Raw genomic sequence first — 14004 nt, 5'->3', positions numbered from 1 at the left:
TGGTTTTCTTATTTAAGGAAGGATGTAAATGCATTGGAAGCAGTTCAGAGAAGGTTTACTGGACTAATACCTGGAATGGGCGGGCTGTCTTATGAGGAAAGATTGGACAGGCTAGGCTTGTATCCACTGGAGTTTAGAAGAGTAAGAGGCGACTTGATTGAAACATATAAGATCCTGAGGGGTCTTGACAGGATGGATGTGGAAAGGATGTTTCCCCTTGTGGGAGAATCTAGAACTAGGGGTTACTGTTTAAAAATAAGGGGTCACCCATTTAAGACAAAGATGAGAATTTTTTTTCTCTCAGAGTGTTGTGAATCTTTGGAACTCTCTTCCTCAAAAGGTGGTGGAAGCAGAGTCTTTGAATATTTTTAAGGCAGAGGTAGATAGATTCTTGCTAAGTAAGAGGGTGAAAGGTTATTGTGTGGGAATGTGGAGCTGAGGTGACAATCAGATCAGCTATTATCTTGTTGAGCATGCTTGAGGGGCCGAGTGGCCTACTCCTGCTCCTAATTTTTATGTTCATATCTCCCTGCCTTGGTTCCGTAACTCTTAATACCCTTGCCTAATAAAAATTTATCGACCTCAGTTTTGACATTTTGAATTGATCCCCAGTCTCAACAGCTTTTTGAGGGTAAGTGCTTCCTGACATCACCCCTGACGGCCTGGCTCTCATTTTAAGGTTCTGCCCCCTTGTTCTGGACTCCCCCCACCAGAGGAAATAGTTTCTCTCTATCAACCCTATCAAATCGTTCAATGATCGTAATTTGGCTGCATATAATGTTTAAATACCCCTGAATCTTCTACATTCAAGGGAATATTAACCAGGTCTGTGCAATCTTCCCTTGTTATTTAACCCTTTTAGCCCCAGTATCATTCAGGTTCCGGTTGCTCAACGGACCTTTAAGGCAGTCAAACACATGTCCTGGATTCACATCTGTGGGAAGATTTTGATCCCATATCTTGTTCAAATTCTTGTCGATCTAAAATGAAGAGTGCCAAATATTAATCTAGGAATTAATTAACATTAAGTTAAATTGATATTTTAATTTTCTCTTTGAAGCAGATAGTGACGGTATGAAACTGTGATGTACATACATCTGATCACAGCACACTGGGCTAACAATGCAAAGACTGAATGTATTTTTGGTCCTGTAATTAGTTAATTATCTGGGCAATTATCATCAGTATTGACAAAAGATAAAATCGGATTGAGTTGAGATTAATTTGGCATGACATTAATAGATTGCTTTGAAGATAAAGAGGGCCGATCACCCAAGAAGTGATACTAATTTAGTGATGTTTAATCAGGAATTAAAGTATCATTCTGCTCCTAAATTAGCATGATTTTACTACTGATCTAGATTGGCATCCTATTCCAAAAAATCTTTTAAAAAATTGTTAACACAATGCCCCGTGAAAAAATAAAGTTCAAAGCCTAATTGCTACATTGTTACAAGCATATGAACAGATAAACCGATGGACAGGAAAAGACCTGCTGGTCCATCGAGCTCACCAAAGGGCGCTGACTAAATACTCCTTCCCTGTATCACACCATCCACCCCACTGTTCTCCCTTTCTCCACCTCACTGCCCCCCCACCTCACCGCCCCCCCCCCCCACATCACTGCCCCCCTACCCCACCGCCCCCCCACCTCACCCACTACCCCCCCCCACATCACCGCCCCCAACCCCACCCGCCCCTCATATCACTGCCCCCCCACCTCACTGCCCCCCATATCACTGCCCCCCCACCTCACCGCCCCCCCCCACCTTACTGCTGCCCCACCTCACTGCCCCCCATATCACTGCCCCCCACCTCACTGCCTCCCCACCAGACTGCCCACCCACCCCACCGTCCCACCACCCACCACCCCCACCTCACTGCTCCCCCACCACCTGACTGTGCCTCCACCGACTGTTCCCCCACCACCGCACCGCCCCCCCACAACTGTTCCCCCACCCCACCGCCTGCACATCTCACCACCCTCCCACCCCACTGCTCCCTCACCTCACCACTCCCCCATCTCCCACCATTCTGCCACCCCTCCCACCCCACCTCACCACTCCCCCATCTCCCACCCCTCCCACCCCACCTCCCCCACCTCACCACTCCCCCATGCCCCATAGCCATGTAATCTAGGCAATCCAAAGAATAAAAAAGTAAACCCCAGTGGACTAGGTGCACTGGATAATACCTTTCTGAGTCTCTCAGGCAACTAAAACCAGTCCAGGAGAAGATATGGACTCAGTGTTACCTATAGAGACACTTACCTTCTCTATGATGCAGTCTCTGCCCCAATCAAGAACTAGTCCAGCTCTTCTTGATATTTTATTCATTCATGGGATGTGCACATTGCTGGTAAAGTTAGCATTTATTCCCCATCCCGAATTAACCTTAACTGAATGTCTTGCTAAGCCAGTCCAGAGGGCAGTTAAGAGTCACCCATATTGTTGTGGGTCTGGAGTCACACATAGACCAGACTGGGTAAGGACAGTAGATTTCCTGCCCTGAACCAGATGGTTGTTTAGCAACAAGTCAGTAGTTTCATAGTTGCTATTACTGACGGTAGCCTTTTAGTCCAGACGTGTTAGCTAACTGAATTTAAATTCCCCAGCTACTGTGGTGGTGGGATTTGAACTCATATCACTGAATCACTAGTCTCATCTCCTGAATTACTAGTGTAGTAATATAACCACTAAGCTACCGTACCTTTGTGAATGTGTAGCAAGAGTCAGTGCCCACCAAACCAGCTGGCAAAATATTCTAGAGGCTTTCTCTGGGGAAAGAAGAACTGCCCAATATCCAGTTCATTCCTACTCTAACACAGTTTACCCTCGTGTCCCTGGTCCTCATCAATCTGTCATCTTATCTCAGCTGCTCAGAGGTAGTGATCCAACAATTAGTCTCAGTTTGCCTGGACCAAAGAAGGGTAAATTAGGTCAGGATTTCAGCCTCTGCTAGCTGATGAGAGAATATGGCCTACTCCTTTCAGGAGCTAGGGAGGAAGTTAAAGAGTAGGACCTTGAGGGTAGGAATCTCTGGATTGCTCCTAGTGCCACGCACTAGCGAGAGTAGAAATAAGAAGATAGAGAAGATCAATGCGTGGCTTGAAGCATGGTGCAGGAGGGAGGGCTTTAGATTCTTTCGGCATTGGGACTAGTTCTAGGGCAGGACGCACCTATTCAAAAGAGACAGGTTGCACCTCAACAGGACTGAGACTAATGTCCTTGCAGGGAGGTTCATTACGAGTGTAGATGGAGAAGGTTTAAACTAAATTGGCAGAGGGATGTGCACCAGCATATGGAAGTCGAAAAGAGGAATAAGGTGCATAATGTGAGTGTTGACAGTACTAGAGAAGGGAGTAATTCATATTAGATAGGAACAGACTGAGAAGGACCACAAGGAATGCAAAGACAGGATTACACTGCATGTATGTAAATGCACAAGGTGAATAAGGTTGGTGAACCACGAGCACAAATAGCAGTATGGTAATAGATGCAAGGCCAGCATTTGTTGCCTATCCTTAATTACCCTTGAACAACTGAGCGGCTTGCTAAACCAATACAGGGTGCAGTTAAGAGTCAACCACATTGCATTGGGTCTGGAGTAACATATAGGCCAGGCCAGGTAAGGACAGCAGATTTCCTTCCCTAAAGGACACTAGTGAACCAGATGGATTTTTACAATAATCAATGATGGCACAATTACTGAGACTAGTTCTCAATTCCAGCTTTGTTCCTTTTAAATTAATTCATTGAATTCATTAATTAATTCAATTTAAGTTCCACGAGCTGCTGTGGTGGGATTTGAACCTTACCCACAGGGCATTAGGCTGGGCCTCAGGATTATTAGTCCAGTGACATTACCACTAAGCCCATAGCAATAACAGAAATGTGGATAAAAATTGTGAGGACTTGGCACTTACTATATAAGAACAAAGAACAAAGAACAAAAGAACAAAGAAAATTACAGCACAGGAACAGGCCCTTTGGCCCTCCAAGCCTGCACCGATCCAGATCCTCTATCTAAACATGACGCCTATTTTCTAAGGGTCTGTATCTCTTTACTTCCTGCCCATTCATGTATCTGTCTAGATACATCTTAAAAGACGCTATCGTGCCTGCGTCTACCACCTCCGCTGGCAACGCGTTCCAGGCACCCACCACCCTCTGCGTAAAGAACTTTCCACGCATATCCCCCCTAAACTTTTCCCCTTTCACTTTGAACTCGTGACCCCTAGTAATTGAATCCCCCACTCTGGGAAAAAGCTTCTTGCTATCCAACCTGTCTATACCTCTCATGATTTTGTACACCTCAATCAGGTCCCCCCTCAACCTCCGTCTTTCTAATGAAAATAATCCTAATCTACTCAACCTCTCTTCATAGCTAGCGCCGTCCATACCAGGCAACATCCTGGTGAACCTCCTCTGCACCCTCTCCAAAGCATCCACATCCTTTTGGTAATGTGGCGACCAGAACTGCACGCAGTATTCCAAATGTGGCTGAACCAAAGTCCTATACAACTGTAACATGACCTGCCAACTCTTGTACTCAATACCCCGTCCGATGAAGGAAAGCATGCCGTATGCCTTCTTGACCACTCTATTGACCTGTGTTGCCACCTTCAGGGAACAATGGACCTGAACACCCAAATCTCTCTGTACATCAATTTTCCCCAGGAATTTTCCATTTACTGTGTAGTTCACTCTTGAATTGGATCTTCCAAAATGCATCACCTCGCATTTGCCCTGATTGAACTCCATCTGCCATTTCTCTGCTATAAAGTGCTATAAGACTATAAAGTGTTCAGAAAAGATAGGGAAGGAAAAAAGGGAGGTGGGGTGGCAGTACTGATTAGGGAAGACATTATAGTGTTGGACAAAGGGGATGTCCTTGAGGGGGAAAAGACAGAATTCATTTGGTTAGAATTGAGAAGCAAAAAGGGTATGATCATGCAACTCAGGGTATTCTTTATGTCTCCAAATAGTGAGAGAGAGATAGAGGAGCAAATCTCCAGGGAAACCACAGAGATGTGCAAGAACTATAGAGTGGCAATAATGAGGGACTTTAATTACCCAAATATCAGTTGGGATAGTGTTAGAGTAAAGGGAAAGGAGGGGGAAGAGTTTCTGGATTGTGTTCAGGAGAACTTCCTCTATCGCTATGTTCTCAGCCCAACGAGAAAGGAGGCATTGCTGGGAAATGGGGTGGGTCAAATGGGCCAAGTGTCTGTGGGGAGCAGCTGGGTAAGAGTGATCATTGTATCATAATGTTTAGACTTGTAATGCAGAAAAGCAAGGAATAATCTAAGGTAGACGGTTAGATGGGAAGAGGGCTAATTTCAATGTGATGAGAAGGGATCTAGCCAAGATAAAATGGAACCAAAGACTGATAGGAAAAACTGTAATGGAACAATGCATTAACTTTGAGGAAGAGATGCTTCAGATATAGGCTAGGTACATTCCAACAAGACTGAAAGGTAGGAGAACCAAAAACAGGCTCCTTGGATGATGAGGGAGATAGATATTATGAAAAAACAAAAAATGAGGGTGTATGATGCATGTCAGGTGAATTCTTCAAGTCAGAACTGGGCCAAATACAGTAAGTTAAGAGGGGAGGTGAAGAGGAAAATAAGACGGCAAAGAGAGAATATGAGAATAGAATGAAAATCAACATAAAAGGGGACCCTGAAATCTTCTACTGGCTTATAAATAGTAAGTGAGTCGTAAGAGGTGGAGTGGGGCCTATTAGGGGTAAAGAGGACAATATATGCTTAAAGGCACAGGGAAAGGCTAGAATACTCAATGAGCATTTTTTATCGGTGTTTAGTAAAGAAGAGGAATCTGACAAAATATCGGTAGAAGTCGAGAGATTAGGGGCAATAGATAAGGTAAAAATTGAGAGGGAGGAGGTACTAAAAAGGCTGGCTATGCTTAGCCAGATAAGTCATCTGGTCTGGATGGCTGGCATCCCAGGTTGCCAAAGTAAAGTGGAATGGAGATAGTGGAAAGACGTGCTATAATCTTCCAATCTTCCCTAGATATGGGGGAGATTCCAGAGGATTGGAGGGTGGCAAATGTGACACCCTTATTCAAGAAAGGGTGTAAGAACAGTCCTAGCAACTACAAGGCAAAAGTTTCACATCAGTGGTGGGTAAGGTTTTAGAAACAATAATAAGGTCCATCGGAAAAGGAGGCACAGCTAGACCTGGTTCTTGGGAATGAAGTAAACCAAGTGGATCAAGTATCAGTCAGAGAGCATTTAGGGGACAGTGATCATTGTATCATAAGGTGTAGGCTGACTGTGGAAGAGGACAAAGAACAATCCAGGGTAAGAATAATTAACTAGGGAAAAGCCAACATCAATGGGGTGAGCTGGGGTGAGCAAATTGGAGTCAAAGGTTGGCAGGAAAAATGGACTACCTTCAGGATAGTTCAGGCACAGTCAAGGTATGTTCCCTCGAAGGGGACAAGTAGGGTAAACAAATCCAGAGCTCTCTGGATGACAAAAGATGTAGACATCAAGACAAAGAAGAAAACATGTGTTTATGATGGATACCCAGTAGAAAATACTATTGAGAACCAGGCTGAATATAGATGGTCCAGAGGCGAAGTGAACAGACAAATAAGGGAATCAAAGAGAGAGCATGAAAAGAGACTGGCAGCTAACATTAAAGGGAATCCTGAAGTTTTCTATAAACATATAAATAATAAAAGGATGGTAAAAGAAAGAATTGAGCCGATTAGGGGCCATAAAGGGGATTAACAAATGAAGGGAGAAGGCATAGCTGAGTATTAAATGAATACTTTGCATCTGTCTTTACCAAGAAAGAAGATGCAACCCAGGCAATGATGAAAGATGAGGTAATTCAGACACTAGAAGAGTTTAAAATTGATTAGCAGGATGTATTAGATAGGCTGTCAGCACTTAAACTGGATAAAACACCAGGACTGGATGAGATGCATCCAAGGATACTGAGGGAAGTGAGGGTGGAAATTGCAGAGGCACTGGGACTGGCAATAACTTTTCAGTCTTCCTTAGAATCGGGGGTGGTGCCAGATGACTGGAGAATTGTAAATGTTACACCCTTGTTCAGAAAAGGGTGTAAAGATAAGCCCAGCAACTATAGGCCAGTCAGTTTAACTTCGGTGGTGGGAAAACTTCTAGAAAGAATAATGCAGGACAAAATTAATAGTCATATGGGCAAATGCGGGTTAAGTAAAGAAAGCCAGCATGGATTTCTTAAGGGAAAATCATGTTTGACTAACCTGTGGAGTTTTATGAGGAGGTAACAGAGAGGATTGATGAAGGCAATGCAGCTGATGTGGTGTACATGGACTTTCAAAACGCGTTTGATACAGTGTCACACAACAGACTTGGAATAAAAGGGACGGTAGCAACATGGATACAAAATTGGCTGAGTGACAGGAAACAAAGATTAGTGGTTAATGGATGTTTTTTGGGCGGGAGGAAGGTTTGTAGTGGAGTTCCCCAGGGATCAGTGTTGGGACCCTTGCTTTTCCTGATATATATTAATGACCTAGACTTTGGTGTACAGGGCACAATTTCAAAGTTTGCGAATGATACAAAACTTGGAAGCATTGTGAACTGTGAGGAGGATAGTGTAGAACTTCAAAAGGACATCGACAAGTTGGTGGAATGGGCAGACAGGTGGCAGATGAAGTTCAATGCAGAGAAATGTGAAGTGATTCATTTTGGTAGGAAGAACATGGAGAGACAATATAAACTAAAGGGTACAATTCTAAAGCGGGTGCAGGACCAGAGCGACTTGGGTGTATATGTGACATAAGGACAGGTTGAGAGAGCAGTTAATAAAGCATACAGTATCCTGGGCTTTATTAACAGGGGCATAGAGTACAAGAGCAAGGATGTTGTGTTGAACTTGGAAAAGATACTAGTTTGGCCTCAGCTGGAATATTGTATCCAGTTCTGGGCACTGTATTTTAGGAAAGATGTCAGGGTTTTGGAGAGAGTGCAGAAAAGATTCACGAGAATGGTTCCAGAGATGAAGAACTTCAGTTATGAAGATAGACTGGAGAAGTTAGGATTGTTTTCCTTGGAGAAGAGAAGGCTAAGAAGTGATTTGATAGAGAAAATCAAAATCATAAAGGGGCTGGACAGAGTAGATAGAGAGAAACTATTCCCACTAGTGAAAGAATCGAAAATCAGAGGGCACAGATGTAAAATAATGGATCAGAGAAGCAAAAGTGAAATGAGGAAACATTTTTTACACAGCGAGTGGTTATGGTCTGGAATGTGCTGCCTGAGAATGTGGTGGAGGCAGGTTCAATTGAAGCATTCAAAAGGGAATTAGACAGTTATATGAAACTGAAGAATGTGCAGGGTTACAGGGAGAAGGTGGAGGAATGGCACTAAATGAATTGCTCTTTTGGAGAGCCAGTGCAGACACAATGGGCCGAAATGCCGCTGTCTGTGCTGTAATAATTCTGTGATTCTGTGGGGAAAAATCGACAGGCACTTGGAGAGGTTTGAATTAATTGAGCATAGCCAGCATATATTTGTTGAAAGGCAAATCATGCCTAATGTCCTTTAGGGAAGGAAATCTGCTGTCCTTACCTGGTCTGGCCTACATGTGACTCCAGACCCACAGCAATGTGGTTAACTCTTACATGCCCTCTGAAATGGCCTAGCAAGCCACTCAGTTGTACCAAACCGCTACGAAGACAATGAAAAGGAATGAAACCGGACGGACCACCCGGCATCGACCTAGGCACCGGAAACGACAACGGCAAACCCAGCCCTATCGACCCTGCAAAGTCCTCCTTACTAACATCTGGGAGCTTGTGCCAAAGTTGGGAGAGCTGTCCCACAGACTAGTCAAGCAACAGCCTGACATAGTCATACTCACGGAATCATACCTTATAGACAATGTCCCAGACACTGCCAGCACCATACCCGGGTATGTCCTGTCCCACCAGCAGGACAGACCCAGCAGAGGTGGTGGTACAGTGGTCTACAGTAGGGAGGGAGTTGCCCTGGGAGTCCTCAGCATCGACTCCGGACCCCATGAAGTCTCATGGCATCAGGTCAAACATGGGCAAGGTAACTTCCTGCTGAATAACACCTACCGCCCTCCCTCAGCTGATGAGTCAGTAGTCCTCCATGTTGAACACCATTTGGAGGAAGCACTGAGGGTGGCAAGGGCACAAAATGTACTCTGGGTGGGGGACTTCAATCTCCATCACCAAGAGTGGCTCAGTAGCACCACTACTGACCGAGCTGGCCGAGTACTAAAGGACATAGCTGCTAGACTGGGTCTGCGGCAGGTGGTGGGGGAACCAACACGAGGGAAAATCATACTTGACCTTGTCCTCACCAATCTGCCTGCCGCAGATGCTTCTGTCCATGACAGTATTGGTCGGAGTGACCACCGCACAGTCCTTGTGGAGACGACGTCCCGCCTTCACATTGAGGATACCGTCCATCGTGTTGTGTGGCACTATCACCATGCTAAATGGGATAGATTTCGAACAGATCTAGCAATACAAAACTGGTCATCCATGAGGTGCTGTGGGCCATCAGCAGCAGCAGAATTGTACTCAACCACAATCTGTAACCTCATGGCCCGGCATATTCCCCACTCTACCATTACCATCAAGCCAGGAGACCAACCCTGGTTCAATAAAGAGTGCAGGAGGGCATGCCAGGAGCAGCACCAGGCATACCTCAAAATGAGGTGTCAACCTGGTGAAGCTACAACCCAGGACTACTTGCATGCCAAACTGCGTAAGCAGCATGTGATAGACAGAGCTAAGCGATCCCATAACCAACGGATCAGATCTAAGCTCTGCAGTCCTGACACATCCAGCCGTGAATGGTGGTGGACAATTAAGCAACTAACTGGAGGAGGTGGCTCCACAAATATCCCCATCCTCAATGATAGGGGAGCCCAGCACATCAATGCAAAAGATAAGGCTGAAGCATTTGCAACAATCTTCAGCCAGAAGTGCCGAGTTGATGATCCATCTCGGCCTCCTCCTGAAGTCCCCAGCATTTCAGATGCCAGACTTCAGCCAATTCAATTCATTCCGCGTGATATCAAGAAATGACTGAAGGCACTGGATACTGCAAAGGCTATGGGCCCTGACAATATTCTGGCAATAGTGCTGAAGACCTGTGCTCCAATACTTGCCGCGCCCCTAGCCAAGCTGTTCCAGTATAGCTACAACACTGTCATCTACCCGGCAATGTGGAAAATTGCCCAGGTTTGTCCTGTACACAAAAAGCAGGACATGTCCAACCCGATCAATTACCGCCCCATCAGCCTACTCTCAATCATCAGTAAAGTGATGGAAGGTGTCATCAACAGTGCCATCAAGCAGCACTTGCTTCGCAATAACCTGCTCAGTGATGCTCAGTTTGGGTTTCACCAGGGCCACTCAGCTCCTGACCTCATTACAGCCTTGGTTCAAACATAAACAAAAGAGCTGAACTCAAGAGGTGAGGTGAGAGTGACTGCCCTTGACATCAAGGCAGCATTTGACCAAGTATGACATCAAGGATCCCTAGCAAAACTGAAGTCAATGGGAATCAGGGGAAAACTCTCCACTGGTTGGAGTCATACCTAGCGCAAAGGAAGATGGCTGTGGTTGTTGGAGGTCAATCATCTGAGCTCCAGGACACACTGCAGGAGTTCCTCAGGGTAGTGTCCTAGGCCCAACCATCTTCAGCTGCTTCATCAATGACCTTCCCTCAATCATAAGGTCAGAGTGGGGATGTTCACTGAAGTTTGCACAATATTCAGCACCATTCGCGACTCCTCAGATACTGAGGCAGTCCGAGTAGAGATGCAGCAAGAGCTGGACAATATCTAGGCTTGGGCTGATAAGTGGCAAGTAACATTTGCGCCACACAAGTGCCAGGCAATGACAATCTCCAACAAGAGAGAATCTAATGATCTCCCCTTGACATTCAATGGCATTACCATCGCTGAATCCCCCACTATCAACATCCTGGGGGTTACCATTAACTTGAAACTGAACTGGAGTAGCCACATAAATACCATGGCTACAAGAGCAGGTCAGAGGCTAGGAATCCTGCAGCGAGTAACTCACCTCCTGACTGTCCAAAGCCTTTCCACCAACTGCAAGGCACAAGTCAGGAGTGTGATGGAATACTCTCCACATGCCTGGATGGATGCAGCTCCAACAACACTCAAGAAGCTCAACAGCATCCAGGACAAAGCAGCCTGCTTGATTGACACCCTATCCACACACATTCATTCCCTCCACCACTAACGCACATTGGCAGCAGTGTGTACCATCTACAAGATGCACTGCAGCAACACACCAAGGCTCCTTCAACAGAACCTTCCAAACCCATGCCCTCTCCCATCTAGAAGGACAAGGGCAGCAGTTACATGGGAACACCACCACCTGCAAGTTCCCCTCCAAGCTGCCCACTATCCTGACTTGGAACTATATCGCCGTTCCTTCACTGTCGCTGGGTCAAAATCCTGGAACTCCCTTCCTAACAGCACTGTGGGTGTACCTACCCCACATGGACTGCAGTGTTTCAAGAAGGCAGCTCACCACCACCTTCTCAAGGGCAATTAGGGATGGGCAATAAATGCTGGCCTTATCAGCGACGCCCACATCCCACAGACGAATAAAAAAAATCAGGCTCGATGTTTAATTCTATGATTCTGCCGGATTTGCAAGATTGAGTCAAGTTTACAGTGGCAGTTGGGTTTTGGAAGAGTGAATCTGTCTTTACTGAAGTTAATAGCTAAAAAAGTGAAATAATGTTTTTCGGAACAAGAAAATGGAGATTGAAAATGTAAAGTTGAAAAGACTGACCAATTGCGCCCAGTCACCTTCCCCAATTTCCATCATGGGTTAAAATCAGGCCTACAGAGTGTGAGAGCAATGTAAATCAGCCGCATTTTATACAATGGACAGGAGCTTCTGATAGGATGAGCTGATTGTTTCAGCACATTTCACCTGAAATTGTCCAAATCAGCACTAAAGCCACAAATTGCATCCATTGTAAATCGAGTTTCCGCAATCTTTCACACTGGCTTTAAAAAAAACTGTGCTGGAATATGGCTCCACCTACAAAACCCAGGTCAAATGAACAGCCATTGGGCTTGTGAAGAGGATTTAAAAATTAAGCTGATTCTTTTAGGCACAAGCTCACTAATTCAAAGGTTCTAAATATTATTTTTTAATTTACGAAGAAACTGACTACTGTACACTAATATAAGTAGGAATGGTTATTGGAGCTTTGATCAAGTCATTTTCAGTTATGTAAATTCAGTTTACTCACAGCTGGTGGAATGGACAGTCTTATTAAAATGTTTATTTGTTGTGATAAACCAATTTTCAGCTGTATTCATAAAGCTGCACAAGGTTAGCACTCTTAAAAATAGCACAATATAATTTTAAAACAAATAATTTTTGGAAGTTGCATTCGAATGTTCTGCCTGACCACAGTGCTCCATGACAGATTTTCTGTTTGTCAATTTACAAATCCATTTGATTGGAAACTTGAGAAAAAAAAAAACTCTTCTCAAAACTGGTACAATTTGTGCACAGTTTCATGACTTCACCCAAAGCAAAAACTCTTGGCCAATGGGTTTTCTCTGCAGAAAATAATCTTTTATTGTGACAGTTGCCAAAATGTATAATTAAAATAAAAGCTGTTTCCTGGTTTGATGAATCAGAATATTAGATTAATAAAATAATTGTCTCCCATCACCCTAAATACCAGAATGTCTGGCTGTAACTATCTCATTATCCACATGCTGGTATTAGATCAGTGATTGATTTAATGGGTTTCTACGCAATTGTTCTTGATGAAACAAATTCAGAATCCAGGCATTCACAATCCCTAAACCATCTAATGACAAGATGAAAGGTACCTATAGAAAGTGAAAAAAAAGTCTTCAGTGAAAGCAAATGTGAATAGAAATTGTGCTAGTTAATATCAATGACTAATACATTATCACAGGTTTATGTGAAATTCTTGTCTGTTTTTTTAACAGATATTTAAAACAAATGGGCTAACACCATTGTTAAGATCACAGGCAAAGAAATTTCATTCCAATATCTGACAGAAAGATTTCAATGATTATTGTTTGAGAGACACCCTTCCAAGTTAAGCATCTTCTGATTCAAACTATCTCTGCTTCTCTTCTTCCACTTTAACCCTTAGACTGCTAAAGAGTCTAAGGACACTATATATACGAAAATGTGGTTATGTTACTGAGATGTGAATTCAAGTCCCAGTTAATTAAATATATCTGTCATTAAAAAGCTAGTATCAGTAATGGTAACCATGAACCTGCCCAGTGTGTTGTAAAAACCCATCCAGTTCACTAATGTCCTTTAGGGAAGGCAATCTGCCGTCCTTACCTGGTCTGGGCTACGTGTGATTCCAGACCCACAGCAATGTGTTTCATTCTTAACTGCCCTCTGAAATGGCCCAGCACGCCTGTGAATGAGTAAAAGAAATGTCTCTGCACTGACCAGCTTTGTATGTTTTCAGCTCATGCAGTTGAAGCTGATTATGAATGGTAATAAGTCTCTCAAATTATTATAATAAATGACTAAAATGAGTATTAACATCGAACAAAATACTTCAATTATGTTCATCTTTTTTATTTGCATTTTACCCGCTTGCTCCCTGCTTTTTTTAGTGTGGTTTAGTTTCATTTTTCTTTTACCTATTTTAATCTATCCCACTTTACCGAAACTTTTATGTCCTAAAAATTGAACCAGACTTTGCAGTCAAATTAGCAGGTGGGGTTAATGGTGCTCGCCATTAGAGAGTCATAGACTCGTACAGCATAGAAACAGGCCCTTCGGCCCACCGCATCCATGCCGACCATAATGCCTATCTATACTAATCCCATCTGCCTACATTAATTCCATATCTCTCTCTGCCTTGCTCATTCAAGTACCTGTCCAGATGCCTCTTAAATGTCACGACTGTTCCTGCCTCCACCACCTCCTCAGGCAG

The sequence above is a fragment of the Heterodontus francisci genome, chromosome 12 (assembly GCF_036365525.1).
Source record: "Heterodontus francisci isolate sHetFra1 chromosome 12, sHetFra1.hap1, whole genome shotgun sequence".
Classification (NCBI taxonomy): Eukaryota; Metazoa; Chordata; class Chondrichthyes; order Heterodontiformes; family Heterodontidae; genus Heterodontus; species Heterodontus francisci.
This window is presented reverse-complemented; position numbering follows the sequence as displayed.